The 16,407-nt window shown below is 40.1% G+C and overlaps 1 pseudogene; it reads left to right on the top strand.

The window, feature by feature from the left end:
* Nucleotides 1-13,206: 13,206 nt before the first annotated feature.
* LOC142842316 (olfactory receptor 4C45-like) lies at nt 13,207-14,134 on the top strand (annotated as a pseudogene).
* The last annotated feature ends 2,273 nt before the right edge of the window (nt 14,135-16,407 follow it).

The raw sequence follows: 16,407 nt of genomic DNA, 5'->3' as shown, positions 1-16,407 counted from the left end.
CATCAATCCTAGTCTTACCACAGTAGCAGTGGAGTGCTACTCTATAAAGGAACTACTGTTTACAAGCTCCACAGAATTAACTACAGATGGATAGTAAACCTAAATGTTAAATGTTCAAAGTGCAAAACTTCTGGAAGATACTAGAGGGACCAGGGCTCTCCGACCTTGGCAAATCTGTGTTACACGGGGCTGATTTCATAAAGGATATTTCAAAGCACAGTCCTGCTCCCAGTGCTCTGCACAGATGCAGTCAGGAGAGTGCCAGTCGACCCAAGAGATACAAAGAACATGCAGGACCACTCAGATCATGCTGGAGCATTAAAGACGAACAGAAGCACACTGGATGATGCAGGACCAGGGAAGAATATAAAGAAATCTGCATCTGATCACTAACTACCACATAGCCAGGGGAAGATGAACCACACTGGCTCTCGTAGTTTAGCACCAGAGAACTTATACATGAAAATTGTAAGATTATTCAGGAATTCCATGGGTAGAATTCATATAAAACTCTGACAATTACTGCCCTAAGCTTCACTGAGCTCAAGAGTATATTGCTGAGCTTCAAGACCTGACAGCCAGCCATCCAACTGTAAAATGTGTCGTTGCACTATTTAGCCACATGGTGGCAGCACGCGTCTACTGTACTGTTGCCCGGCAAGAGACTCATAAAGAAGTAGGAGTCTGAGAAGACTAAAAGAAATAGTTGGACTCAAAAAATCAGGTAAAAGCTTTTGAAAACAGTCACTTTAAATGTATCCCAAAGAGCACAACAAAGTGAGTTTGGTCCAATCACGTCATCTAAGAGAAAAGGCCCTCTCCACCACATGTTTAACAATGGCTCTTCCTCCACTAGTGACTAGGCATTCAGGGAATAAACACTATCAGATGTGCCAGTGACTAGGCAAAAACGCTACATTCAGGGAACAAACACTATAGAAGTCCATAGGACAATGAGAGGAACTGCATCCCAGGAAGCCTGTAGCCAGGTGATAAGGCTAAAAGAGAGACTGTTCACTCAGGCCTTATCACTACCTAAGACTCTCTCGACTGAAAGTCTAAGCTATGATGAAGAAAGCGTGGACCTTACAGCCCTATCCTACTCATCACTCTTTCCTGTTTCTGGTCTGCCTGGTCCCACAGAAAACAAGAAATGCTTCTGTTTGGTTTTAATTTTCTGATCACGCAGATGTTTTAAATGAGCAAAGCATTCTGTTCCAGGTTGGTATAAATAGGAGCTGATATTTATTTCAGGTAGAAAGGACAGCTTAGTTACATCAGTCACTGCTATAGGGGTTTGTTCTGAATCCCAACTAAAGAGAGTTCTTTAGATAGGTTAACCTATAGGTTTCTAGAGAGGGTGGGTGATCTAAAGCAATGTATGGCTTTGTACAAGCTCAAATTTTGGGGGGTTGCTATATGCCTGAAGTCAGGAAGGCAGAGAGGTGAGGACCTAATTTTAATCCCCAGAAACCACAAGGTAGAAGCAACTCCCACAAGCTGTCTTCTGTCTTCAACATGTATGCTATGGTGCATGAGTGCTTGTATGCCCACAAAAATGCACACACATGCACACATAATAAATAAGTTTTTGAAGTTATGCCTGAAGACTCAGAACTGGGTATAAAGACTCACACTTGATATCTCAACATCTCAAATACTAAAGCAGTATTCTGCTTTAATACCAGGCCACCTTAGGTTGTATGAAACCCTGTCTCTGAAAGAACATGATAAAGGACTGAAACCCTAGATTATGAGCTTCACTGCTACAAATTTTTCAGTGACCTCAAGCAAACACCTCGTCACCTTTCTGATTGTCAGTTTTCTGACAGAAGTCTGAATCAAATGTCCCGTGCTAGGCTAGGATCTACTGTTCTGTGCTTATCCTCCTAGGATCCTTTACTTTCTGTCACTGAACAAACTCAGAGTGTGGTGAGTGCCACTTCTCCACCACCAGTGCCAAATGATCTTGAACTCCATCAGTCCTGAGCCAAATTGAAGTCTGGCCACATGATTCCATAGTAAGCACCAGACATAACAAGTTTTTAAAAATTTCCTAACTTCATTCATTCTGACCCTAAACAGGAAAGAAGGCAAGGAGAAAGGTTTCTGCTTCTTGGGTTCACATAGACTTCCAGCAGACAATAAACATCCACAAGTTAAGACCCAGGGAGGTGCTGTCTTGTGGTAATTAAGATCCATCAGAGTTAGGAGAATAAGACATCATCAGATGGCTCCTCTTTTCAGAATGTAGTGTTTCCTACTCTTTGTGTCTCTCATGTCTGTGAGCTACACCTAAGCATCCTACCTCGAATCTGGAAACTCCTCTGAGACAGCAGTCTCAGCTCAATGCCTGGGTGTGCCACACACTTACACACACACACACACACACACAGAGAAACACACAGTAGCTCCTCAGCTGACTTTTAGAATGCAGCCTCCTGACATAGTAGGTCTACAAATCAGGCATGATTTGATTGATCTAATCAATCAGCTCTGTTGTCTGATCAAGTGAGGAACACCTCTCCAAAAGGCTCTTGAAAATCCTTCCATTTGTGTTGTGTGGCATTTTGTTTGTGTTCTGACAAATAAAACTGGCCTGGAGATCCAGGGTGGAGCTAATCACTAGTTGACCATAGGAGCCCGGTGGTGGTGGTAGTGGTGGTGGTTGGGTAGAGACAGAATCTCACCCTTTTAAATGCAGAAAGGAGATGCATAGGAAGCTCTGGTCTTCCAGGTTTTTACCCCCATATCTGTCTCCTGGTTTTTATTGATTACATGTAGTTGGATTTACATGTCACCTTTGTAACACAGATCATGTTTTACTTTAAGTTGTTCAAAGGATTCATTGCTTAAACCATTAGCTTGGGAGAAAGATCTGGAAAACAAGCATGACAAGACTTTGATCACAGACTGCCTCCAAAAAACTGAATAGCTAGCTAGAGGTGCAAAGAAAGCAGAAAGGGTTTTTGCAAAGTTAGAACTGAACCAAATCTAACTCTGCCCATGCCCCCATTGTACCCAGTGAACAGGATAACTGTGGCAGAGAGCCTTTTGTCTTCTTATTATTTCCCCAGGCTCTTTCGAGCCTTCCTAATGACAAAGAGGAGATAGACAGTTTGAATAATTTCCCTGCAGGGAGACAGGCCATCTCTTCAACAGTATAATCAACTTTTACAGGGAGGAAGGCAGAGTCTGTGGCAGTTGAATCAATACTATGGACCTATCAGGACAGCACCAGCACCAGCAGAGAACTTATACATGAAAATCGTAAGATTATTCAGGAATTCCATAGGTAAAATTCAGATAAAACTCTGACAATTACTGCCCTAAGCTTCACTGAGCTCAAGAGTATATTGCTGAGCTTCAAGACCTGACAGCCAGCCTTCCAGAACTGTAAAATGTGTCATTGCACTATTTAGCCACATGGTGGCAGCACGCGTCTACTGTACTGCCGCCCAGCAAGAGACTCATAAAGTAGGAGTCGGAGAAGCCTAAAAGAAATAGTTAGACTCAAAAAATCAGGTAAGTTTTTGTAAACAATCACTTTAAATGTATCCCAAAGACAGCACAACAAAGTGAGTTTGGTCCAATCACGTCATCTAAGAGAAAAGGCCCTCTCCACCACACTTTTAACAATGGCTCTTCCTCCACCAGTGACTAGGCATTCAGGGAACAAACACTATCGGATCCGCCAGTGACTAGGCAAAAAACGCTACATTCAGGGAACAAACACTATAGGAGTTCATAGGACAATGAGAGGAACTGCATCCCAGGAAGCCTGTCTCCAGGTGAAAGGCTGAAAGAGAGACTGTTCACTCAGGCCTTATCACCACCTAGGACTCTCGACTGAAAGTCTAAGCTATGATGAAGAAAGCGTGGCCCTTACAGCCCTATCCTACTCATCACTCTTTCCTGTTTCTGGTCTGCCTGGTACCACAGAAAACAAGAAATGCTTCTGTTTGGTTTTAATTTTCTGATCACCCATTCTGCTCCAGGTTGGTATAAATAGGAGCTGATATTTATTTCAGGTAGAAAGGACAGCTTAGTAACATCAGTCACTGCAATGGGGGTTTGTTCTGAATCCCAACTAAAGAGAGTTCTTTACTATAGGTTAACCTATAGGTTTCTAGAGAGGGTGGGTAATCTAAGGCAATGTATGGCTTTGTACAAGCTCAAATTTTGGGGGGTTGCTATATGCCTGAAGTCAGAAAGGCAGAGAAAACAAGGATCAGGGTTATAACTGTATCTGGAGCTCATAAAGCAGGGGTTGCTCTTGCTGAAGCAGGAATGATAGACAGAAATGTGCCTGGGGCTGCAGGGAAGGTGACCAGATCACTCTAATATTACCAAATCTGGTCTCTACTTTTGTCTTTCAGTTTCTTATAAACACATATAATGTACTTTGAATTCATTCCCTTCCATTGTCCTCTCTTATGCCCCTCTTACCAAATACTTTTTCTCATCTTTTTATTTATTTACTTATTTAATGTATATAAGTATTTTGTTTATTTTTACGTCTGTGTGTCACATGCTTGCCACATTCTTGCAGAGGCCAGAAGAAGGTGTCAGATCCCCTGGGACTGCAGTTAGACAGTTGTTAGCCACCATTTGGGTACTGGGAATAGAACCCAGATTCTCTGGAAGAGCTACCAGTGCTCTTAACTGCCGGGCTATCTCTCTAGTCCTCATGTCTTTTCATGTGTGCATACTTTATCACATTTAATTAGAGTCACTTACATGAACATAGGTAGGGATCTATTACTTGAACTAGGTCAGCTTACCAGCACTACAGAGCTATGGAATATGACTTTCCCTCCTCTATCAGCCATTAGCTGCCTATAACTCCTCAGGGTGGCGTGGGGTTTCATGAGCCTCTCTCCACCTTTCATCAAGGAATGTTAATAGGCCCAGTATTCTGCAAGTTTTGTTCAAGTAACCCCCACTGCTGTGATTTCCTAAGTGCGGCAGCCTGGTGATGTCCAGAAAAGAGAATTTCCCAGCATTCCTTCCCATTCTCTGGCTCTTAGATTCTATCTCTGCAATGTTTCTGAGCTTTGGAGAAAGGAAATCTAGTCTCTCTTAAAGATGCTGCATATTAAAATGCTGGCCCCATGATCCAGTACCAGATCCCATCACCTACCCACATAAAAAGGGCAATGTACATGAAATCTCCATACCCTTTATCACTGGAGTCCACCACATCCACACACCTGAGAAACTTTGGTAGCTCCTTTTGTCCCCTAGAACTATCACTGAATCATATCATTGTGGCTAGAGAGAGCAGAAAGTTAGAACCATTCTCATCATGTATTGCAAAAGATAATCAACATCACCATAGTTCTACAACCTTTCAGACTATTTGAAACATTTATAAGACAAACTTGAAAGTAAAATACAATATTCAGAAATTCTAGAAACCACAACATTGGGTTTCGAATCTGACATCCCACTGCACACCAAAATAACGCCCGTATGGGTACACTAGACAATGATATTACAAGCATAATATCCTACAAGAGCTGAAGAATCTCCCTCTTCCCAGGAAATCCATACACTGGGAGGCTCAGAGTACAAGGAACGCTGACCAGGTCTCTACACAGACCAACAGAACCATAGCCTAGCTCATGGTTCAACAACCCCAGAAGAAATGACAGCTCAACAGACCTTGTCTAAACACTCTGCACTCACCATGGCATAGTTTGTGGTCTTCCTTACAAGTCACTACAAGGGAAGCAGTAAAGATTCATGAAAAGAACAACCTATAAGTTAGCCCACACTATTATTCCTGCTTGCTAAGCCTTCCCAGAGTCCCTCACTGGCTACCACCACCCTGTTGGGCCTCAAAATTAATTACCTAGTTCCACACTACTAATCTCAGCAACTGTTGAAGTATGAAAGTTCTCAACCACTGTCCTGTCTCTCCCTTTCTGTACTGTGCATCTACCAGCTTGAAGCTTTGTCTATGCACTCAATTCCTGCACAGATCCCTCTCTATCTACAATCAAACACGAAAAGTCAGAGAGACTGGAGGTCACTCTAGCTGGTTTATTTTTCCTTCTCATAGACCAGTCAAAGCCGAGTCCTAAAGGCTATCCAGCACTGGGCAGCAGACGCAGGATTAGGTGTTTAAAGAAATACTCAATTAGATAGCATGAGGAAACAATATTACAAGCTCACAGACTCCCATGACAGAATGGCAGAGCCTTCCCCACACTCAACAAAGATCAGAGGCCAATGGCCAATACCCAGGTCACCACAAAGAACAACAGAACCTGTCTGGCTCATGGTTCATCCTTGTCCAAGCAGATCTGAAAGCTCAGCCAACCTGCTCTTCCTGTTCTGGGGGCAGTGGCTCCTACATTCACCATAGCATTGTTTGTGGTCATCCTTACATCTCCTTAGAGTGAAACAAGAGAATCCTGAAATGTTGCATTAACTCTTTTAAATCCTGAATTAATCTCCACTTTCCCGATTTCTTTTTAATAACAAAAATTGGAGAGTTCCATGGAGAATTAGATGGTGAAATATGTCCATTATCCAGCTGTTCCTGCACTAACCGTTGGTCAGCTTGCAATTTTTCTTGTGTTAGAGGCCATTGACTCACCCATACAGGGTCATCACTTTTCCATATTATCGGGTCTGCATGGAGTGCAGGTATTTCAGTGACCTCTCCTAAAAATACCCTAATCCTGCTCTAGAAGGTCTACTGTCTGATATGACAGGATCAATCTTTCTCTTATTATCTTTTCCTAGACCTTGATTAGGTAATAATCCTTGTTGAAACATCTGATTAGTAACAGCCGTGCTGGGAGACTATATACTCCCATTCTGGACATGATATCTCTGCCCCATAAGTTCACAGGTAAATGGGGAATAATATATGGCTTAAAGGTTCCTTCATGTCTTTCCTCATCTTCCCAATGCAGTTCATTGCTACTTTGTTCAGGATTTCTAGTCTGACCAATTCCTTGTAACTGTGTAATAGTCTCTGGTTTTGGCCACTTAGAAGGCCACTGACTGGCAGTTATGATGGAAGTATTGCGCCAGTATCCAGGAGGCCAGAAAATCTTTTTCCATTTATAAACTCTGAGGACCTATGGTCTGTACCCAAAATGCATCAGATGAACCAAATTCATCTTCTCTCTTTTCTTTTTAAGATCTCAACATAAAACCAACAATATTTAACCTCATAAAAGAAAAATTTTTAGAATTAACATTTAAATACATTGGCACAATTCTAACATAATCTCAGTGGCATACACATTGAGAAACAATAAGATCTCTTGAACTGAGAAGCTTCTGTATAGCAACGGACATAATCAACAAGATATAACAGAAACATATAACAGAAAAATATCCTCACCAATCACTAATCCATTTCAAAAATATACAAAGAACTCTGGAAAATAGTCACCAAAAGAACAATTAATCCATTAAAAATATGCAACAGACCTAAGCTGAAAACTCTCAATAGATGAACTTAAAATGACTGAAAACATCCAAAAATTGCTCAAATATAATATCCTTAACCATTGGAGAAATGCAAATCAAAACAACTCTGAGACTCCATCTTAGCTCTGTAATATGACCAAGATCAAAAACTCACAACTTATGTTTAAGAGAAACTCCTCCACTGCTGTTGAATTCTCAGAAAATTAGGCAACAAACCATTTTAAAACTCAGCTATCTCTTCTGGGCATATATACAAAAGATGCTCAACTATACAAGGACACATGCTTAACCATGTTTATAGCAGAATTACTTTATCATACATAGAATCTGAAAACAACTCAAATGTATCTCCTCTACATATATCATAAACGAGATAGTCATAAATATCATAAATATTTTTGAGTAACTCTAAATCACACAAATTGAAAAACTTGTATAACAAGAACTTTAAATCTCTGAAGGAAGAAATTTAAGCCATCAGAAAATTGAAAGATTTCCTATTCTCTTGTAAAGATAGCACCAATCATAGCAAAATTGACCATGTTATTGAAAGCAATCTACAGATCTAATGCAAATGCCCATTAAACTTGTAACAAAATTCTTCACAGACTTTGAAAAAACAATCCTTAACCTTGTGAGAAAAGACAAAAACTCAGGCTAGCCTGAACAATCTTAAAATCCTGTACAATCAAGGAACTTCTGAATGCATCACAATCTCTGACTTTAAACTTTACTAGAGGCACAGTACTGAAATCAATCCACCTTGGATACGAATTCACTTGCCTACAAACAGCAGACTTTTGACAAAAAGGCAAAATTGTGAAATGAAAAAGCATTTTAACCTGCTTATCTCAGAGGCTACTTTAATTTAAATCTGGCTTTTTTCTTTCAGTTGAAGCTGCGCTGCACAGCAGGGGGTAGAACACGGGCTCTCTTTGTCTGTTAGACTGCCTTCCTGAGCTCTGGCGGGCAGATTTTTAACTATTTTTTTATTTTAACTTGTAAATCATAAAATTAGGAGAATTTCTGAATCCTCTCCTCTGTTCTATAGACTGTGTGAGGTTAAATTTGCTCTCTAAACTAACTTTTGCTTCTCCTTGCCTTTTACTTACAGGTGGGTTAGATTAACTGGCTACACTGAGCACGTGGCACCTCAATCTCTGCAGCAACTTGGTGATTCTTAGGCCAAAAGTCATTTTTCCTTCACCTTTTCTACCCATTTAGCAAGCAATAAAAGTTACAATTCTGGGTCTATCATGCTTGCAGATTCTCAATAACTCTGCCATTGTTCTGCTCCACTTTAAGTTACCAAAATATATAACTGAATAATTTTTACTTATCCCACATCTAACTTATTTACAAATTTTTACTCCCAATTTAAATTTTGTCCCGCTTTTCTACATTTCTTTCTCTATTTTACATCTCTAGTTTGGAGCGCTCACTACTCACACATACACTGATTTCTTCTCTCGTGGGTTTCTCACGTCTGGTCACGTCTTCCTTGCTTTTTGGGGAGCGCCGATTAGCCTCACGTTCTCCTCCATCCATTCTCTGGTTTCTCTTGGGGTTCAGCAGACAGCATTTACCATCTCTCTCATGTTGTCTCTTCTCTGGGGTCATGGAGTTCGACGTTCAGCACCGTATTCCTTTTTCTTACTTCTTCCTCCGGCATTCGTCTCAGGGTTCAGGGGTCAGCTCCAGTTGTCTTTAATCTTGGGGTTCAGTGGTCAGCCCCATGTTGTTGGGCGCCAATTATGTCGGGGCCCGTGAGGATCCAACATAAATTCTCTGATTCCCTAACCCGGCTGGAACGGAGTTGTGAGGACCGACACAGCTTACACCGTCATCATGGAAAAGGCCAGATAGCCCCCGTTTATTGTCCAAACATTTTATATACCCACACCAAATTGAGCGGGGAGGGGGGGAAAACACATTATGCCATCACCTAGGCAACCAGGTGCCTGGGGTCAAGTCACGTCCGTCTGGTAGGCCCTGAATTAGCATCTCTATAAGACACCTTCCAAATTACAAAAGAAAGGAAGCACCAAACATCTGAACTCTTAAGTCATCAGCTTCAGTCAAACATTTCTTCTCAGGTAATCCACATTTTAACAAAAGAAGCTAGGAGCAGGCATCCTGGCTTTTGTTTAGGGCAGAGACAGCTTGTTTGCAGAGCTATGTGATCAGCTCCGACCGGGCTAATGGCTTTTGTGCCATATCGAAATATGGGCCCACACTGAAAGAACCTGTAAACTTCCTACTACTGGGGCTCATTATTGCCACCCAGAGTCCATCAATAGCTAGGACCACCTAGCTGGGATTCAAGACAATAGCAGTTACCACAATTCCATATTGGTAGTTAGTGTTACCTCTTCAGAGGAAGGTGGGATAAGAACTGGAGGTAGAAATCAACTATACAATTTAGGGAAGAAGAATTGAGGAGTATCTGCTAATTTTATTTAAAATCAAAAGTTGTTAAGAAAGAACAAAGATTCCACTTGCAGTTACAATCAGTTCTTTATCAGCTTGGAAGCTGGAGAAGAGAAAATAGTAGAATCTCATTTGTAGAGTTTTTCTGTGCTTCTGCCCCTAACTGACATATATTTTAAACAAATCCTTGGGTGTGTGACTTTCTCTATGAATACTGATCTAGAGCACCACTAAGCATCCTCTGCCAGTAAAGAGAAAAAGATACATGGCCCTTGGTTTAGCAGAAGAAAATGGCAGTTCTTTGACTTTTCTCAATTTCTACACAATCTTTGATGCTGGTAATCCTGCCATTTAATATCTTCAGTCACTGATAAGGTAAAATAAAATAAACAAAATATATCACAATCTATAATAGTAATCAAGCACATAATTTTGAATACTAACATTTTCATTCATGGTCCAGGTTCCACAATGTCACAATCAAACAAAAAAAACATAGAAGAAAGCTTCCAAAGTCCTGCAACTGAGTTTACTTTAAATTACAACCTACATTTCTACCTAATACCAGATGCATTTCTACAACTAGTCCTTGCTAATGGTCTTGGTGGGTGCCAAATGGGAGTAACCCAAAGATCTTTACAGCTGCTTTGGCAAAGACTTCAGCCTTAATTATTTACCAATCCTCTGGGTGCTTGAGAGGCCAAAGCATGACCAGATTCTACAGACTGTCAAAATCTATTTAAATCAGTGTTTCTCAACCTTCTTAATGCAGCAACTCTTTAATACAGTAGCAACTCTCATGTTGTGGTGCTCCCCAACCATTAAATTATTTTCATTGCTATTTCATAACTATAGTTGTTTTACTGTTATGAATTGTAAATATCTTTGTTTTCCAATTGTCTTAGGCAACCCTCCCAAGGAAGTCTCAAACCAATAGTTGAAAACTGCTGATTTAAAGTTTTCTTTAGATCAAGGAAGAATCAAAAAGATCAAGAGTGGTCAGTGATCCAGTGACTGAAGCAAGCATATATCAACAAATGAAGATTTGTTTAGGAAAAGCTGCAATTGAAGTTGGTGAGTGTCTATGAAGACAGAGATAAAGGGGAATTTTAGTTAAGTATTAAAGGAATTCTCTCTACACAGGGTTCATAAACACTTAGTAAGCAAAGCTCAAGCCAAGTATTTAAAGAAAATCAAGTTGTTTATTTACTTATTTATTTTTAGTTGAAGATAGTGGTATGTCCTGATTTCAATAATGTTTGCCTTTTGATTGAATTTAATAAGAAAACAGAGAAAGGTCATAAGAATGGGGTCCTAGAATTGTCAAAATGTTGCAAGGTCTATTCCATAGCTTATATTTGGAGCAATCTTGGCTTTGAACGGGATAATAATATCTAAATTGGATAGTGTCTACAAAAATATTAACTCCAGTTTCAGTTTATGGAGTTCACTGAATACCATGCTGTATATGCCCAGGGAAAAAATGATGTACTCAATCTACAAACAGGAATCCACAACCAACTAGACCCAGGTCAGTTTAAACTACATCTTTTCCTCTAAATTTTTAAATAGATTGACTTATTCTCACTGAATAAGTTAATACACTTAAAGATTAGTATTTTCTATGAAAATTAATAAGTGTGACACGATAACATCAAATTATCTTTAGAAAATACTTTCTGTAATTCATCTAAATCAGGTAGTATTGGGAATAAAGGTATTTCTATAACATCTCATAAGTATACTGTGAACCTTGTAACCATTTGAAGTTTTCCCGCTGCTCATGATTTCCACAAGTCACTTTGAAGTTAGGATTTGTGAATGAAGTAAACCCATTGAGAACTATTAGCAACAAAGCTTCCATCTACAAGAGCCATAAAAAGAATTGAGACACTCAGGGACTTAGCCATCATGAAAACCAAATGTATTTTTTCTCACTTTTATTGGGGGTAAGAGGTCAGGATTCTTTTCTTGGTAGCCAAAATGCTGTAAAAATTATGTGGCATTTTTGACAGATAGTGAGGAAAGAAGAAAAAATTGGACAGAGAAAGATTAAAATCTGAACATTGACAGCTCTTGAAAAGCCAAATATAGTCCATTTAAAAGAATATACTGCTATAGCCTCAAAATTTTTGTCGCTTGACAATGAAAACTACAAGTTCATCTTATTTTTCACTGAAGTTATTCTGAAAAATGAAAAGCTTATGATATTATCTAATTCTCTCATTTATGTAATATCATATGGTTACCTAAGCCTCTGCTATGTCATTTGTAAATGTGAGTGTGGCAGACAGTTTGGCCTAATAGAAACATATTACTAAACTAGATATGTTAGAAGTTTAAATTCAAACACATTTCTTTATAGATTCTGAGTGCCCCTAAGAAGGCTTTGTACCACTTACATGTATTCATTCGAAGATATAGATGAAAACAACATGAAAGGGTAGGTGTGAATTGGGCATTGAAATGAGGGACATTTAGATTACTGTAACAAAGATAGATCTGGGACATTCAGAAATGACAAAGTTCAGTCTGCAGCAATGTCTGTCTTTAGGGGTATAGCATTCTTGTGATAGAGAGGAACAATAGGACACAGAGTGCATGTGCTTTCAATTTAGGAAGATTTGTTTTAGTATGGTGTCCACAGGTGACTTTCTTAGAATACTGCTATTTCCAAATTGACATTAGTAGAGAAACATAACTTCAAAATCATTGATATTGCTATTTACCCTCCAAAACAACACAATGAAATATGAGGGACTGGTTAGAATTTGGAAGTAACCTATGTTATTAAGTATGACTGTTGGGTTTCATTTTATTGAAAATAGATATTCTTCCCTCATATAATACATCCCAACAACATTTTCACCTTCCTCCATTCCTCCTAGCTCTACCACCACCTCCCCACTCTGCTCCCAGACCCATTCCCCTTCATTTTCCTCATCAGAAAAGAGCAGACCTCCAATATCAATAATCAAACAGGACCAAACAGTATACAATAAGACAAGGTAAAAGCACTCATATTGAGGCTAGACAAGGCAAACAAATAGGAAAAAAGGGGGTTCTTTTAGTAATTTTAATGTCCTGTCCTTATTCTGGGAAAACTCATTAGAAATGATACAACCTACTTCTGTTCTTTATTACTGCATGCGATATGATACTATCAGCAAAGGTGAGAAGTAATGCAGCTACATCAACTTCTGGGACCAGAAGTAGTGAGATGATGGAGTATTTCAGTGTTTCTTTTTAAATATCATCACTGAGACACCCTATGGTTTCTTTTCAGATGACCATATGCTCAGAGCCTTAACTAAAGTGAAGGAAAGGATGAAAAATGTCACAGAATTCATTCTCCTGGGCTTGACTCAAGACCCAGATCTGCAGAAACTCTTATTTATTGTGTGCTTAGTAATCTATGTGATTACACTGGCAGGTAACACGCTCATCTCAGTCACCATCTTCATCAGTCCACCCCTTTCTACTCCCATGTACTTTTTTCTGTCCTACTTGTCCATCATAGATGGTTTCTACTCTTCTTCCATAGCACCCAAAATGATCTATGACTTGATCTCTGAGAGGAGCAGCATATCCTTCAATGGCTGCATGACTCAGCTTTTTGCTGAGCATTTTTTTTGCAGGAGCTGAAATCATCTTGCTGATTGCCATGGCTTATGATCGCTATGTAGCCATCTGCAAGCCCTTGCACTACATAACCATAATGAGCCGACCTTTGTGTGTATTCTTGGTGGGAGCTGCTATAATTTTGGGATTCATCCATGGAGGAATACAGATTTTATTTATTGCCAAGTTACCATTCTGTGGCCCAAATAACATCAACCACTTTGTATGCGATTTAATACCACTTCTCGAGTTGGCTTGCACTGATACTCACATTCTTGGGCCCCTGATTGCTGCCAACAGTGGGTCACTGTGTTTCCTTACTTTCTCTATGTTGGTTGCTTCCTATATAGTCATCCTTCACTCCCTGAGGAATCACAGTTCAGAAGGTCGTCGCAAGGCCCTGTCTACCTGTGCTTCTCATGTAACTGTCGTTGTCTTATTCTTTGTACCTTGTTCATACCTGTACCTAAGACCTATGACTTCCTTCCCCACTGACAAAGCCGTGACTGTATTTTGTACTCTGGTGACACCTATGTTGAACCCTTTAATCTATACCCTCAGAAATGAAGAGGTCAAAAAGGTTATGAAGAAGCTCTGGGGTCAAATGTGCAAAGCTGGTGATCCATAAGCCTGGTGATTTGTGTTTTTAAAAACAATGTCTGATGCTGTTTCTTGGATATTTGTTCTCCTTAAATTAATAAAACTTAAGATAGTCATTTTTATTCTGCTTCAAAGTTTAATTGGCATAATCACTATCTTTATTGATGATGTGGTTTCAATACAATAGACAAAGTCTGTATTCAAATCAGGGTAGCAAGTTTTCCAACCCCATTAAAATTATTTGTCATCCACTTGCATTGAGACTCTTTAACTCCCCTTTGTTCTTCATAAAATACATAACAAATTGTTGTGAGCATAGTCACCCACTGTATTTAGAACTCACTGTTCCTAAATAAGTGTATTTTGGTTCCCATTATCTATTCACCTAATTATTCCTCTTTTCCAATGCTAGCCTCTGTGACTATTGTACTCTCAACCTCAGTGAGATCAAATGCTTTGACTTTGACATATTAGTAAGAATATGCAATGTTTGGCTTCTTGTGTTTGCCTAAGTCTTTTACATCCTGTCCCCCTGACTACCCTTATTCCCACAAATGCTAGGATTTCATTCATTTCATGGTTGAATAATATTCCAATCTGTGAATAAACTATATTTCTTTTTTTATTGAAAGAAAAAAAAAAAAAGAAATTCCTGCCTCCTCCCAGCCTCCCATTACCCTCCCCCTCCTTCCACTCTTCTCCTCCTCCCTTCACTCCTCTCCCCCTCCCTCTCCAGTCCAAAGAGCAGTCAGGGTTCCCTGCCCTGTGGAAAGTCCAAGGTCCTCCCCCCTCCATCCAGGTCTAGGGAGGTGAACATCCAAACTGGCTAGGCTCCCACAAAGCCAGAACATGAAGTAGGATCAAAACCCAGTGCCATATTCTTTGGCTTCTCATAAGCCCTCATTGTCCACCATATTCAGAGAGTCTGGTTTTATCCCATGCTTTTTCAGTCACAGTCCAGCTGGCCTTGGTCAGCTCCCAATAGATCAGCCCCACTGTCTCAGTGGGTGGGTGCACCCCTCGTGTTCCTGACTTCCTTGCTCATGTTCTCCCTCCTTCTGCTCTTCATTGGGACATTGGGAGCTCAGTCCGATGATCCAGTGTGAGTCTCTGTCTCTATCTCCATCCATCGCCAGATGAAGGTTCTATGGTGATATGCAAGATATTCATCACTATGGCTATAGGATAGGGTCATTTCATGTTCCCTATCCTCAGCTGCCCAAGGAGCTAACTGGGGACATCGCCCTGAGCACCTGGGAGCCCCTCTAAGTTCAAGTCTCTTGCCATCCCTAAGATGGCTCCCTTAATTAAGTTATGTGATTCCCTGCTCCTCTATCCAACCTTCCTTTCTCCCAATCATCCCGTTTCCCCAAGTTCCCCCCCCCATTCTCCCCTTCTTACTTTTCTCACCCCATCTCTCCTTACCCCCATCCCACCCCATCCCCAAGTTCCCAATTTTTTGACCGGCAATCTTGTCTACTTCCCATACCCAGGATAACAACTATATGTTTTTCTTTGGGTATACCTTTTTATTTAGCTTCTTTAGGATTACAGATTATAGACTCAATGACCATTATTTGTGGCTAGAAACCAATTATGAGTGAGTACATCCCATGTTCCTCTTTTTGGGTCTGGGATACCTCACTCAGGATAGTGTTTTCTATTTCCATCCATTTGCATGCAAAATTAGAGAAGTCATTGTTTTTTACCGCTGAGTAGTACTCTAATGTGTATATATTCCACACTTTCTTCATCCATTCTTCTATTGAAGGACATCTAGATTGTTTCCAGGTTCTGGCTATAACAAATAATGCTGCTATGAACATAGTTGAACAAATGCTTTTGTCATATGATAGGGTATCTCTTGGGTATATTCCCAAGAGTGGTATTGCTGGGTCCAGGGGTAGGTTGATCCCGAATTTCCTGAGAAACCGCCACACTGATTTCCAAAGTGGTTGCACAAGTTTGCATTCCCACCAGCAATAGATGAGGGTACCCCTTCCTCCACAACCTCTCCAGCAAAGGCTATCATTGGTGTTTTTTTATTTTAGCCATTCTGACAGGTGTAAGATGGTATCTTAAAGTTGTCTTGATTTGCATTTCCCTGATCGCTAAGGAGATAGAGCATGACCTTAAGTGTCTTTTGGCCAATTGAACTTCTTCTGTTGAGAATTCTCTGTTCAGTTCCGTGCCCCATTTTTTAATTGAGCTAATTAGCATTTTAAAGTCTAGTTTCTTGAGTTCTTTGTATATTTTGGAGATCAGACCTTTGTCTGTTGCAGGGTTGGTGACGATCTTCTC

Source organism: Microtus pennsylvanicus, unplaced genomic scaffold (genome assembly GCF_037038515.1).
Source record: "Microtus pennsylvanicus isolate mMicPen1 unplaced genomic scaffold, mMicPen1.hap1 Scaffold_53, whole genome shotgun sequence".
NCBI classification, from domain to species: domain Eukaryota; kingdom Metazoa; phylum Chordata; class Mammalia; order Rodentia; family Cricetidae; genus Microtus; species Microtus pennsylvanicus.
The sequence above is the reverse complement of the archived record's forward strand: the minus strand, read 5'-3'. Positions and strand labels throughout refer to the sequence as shown.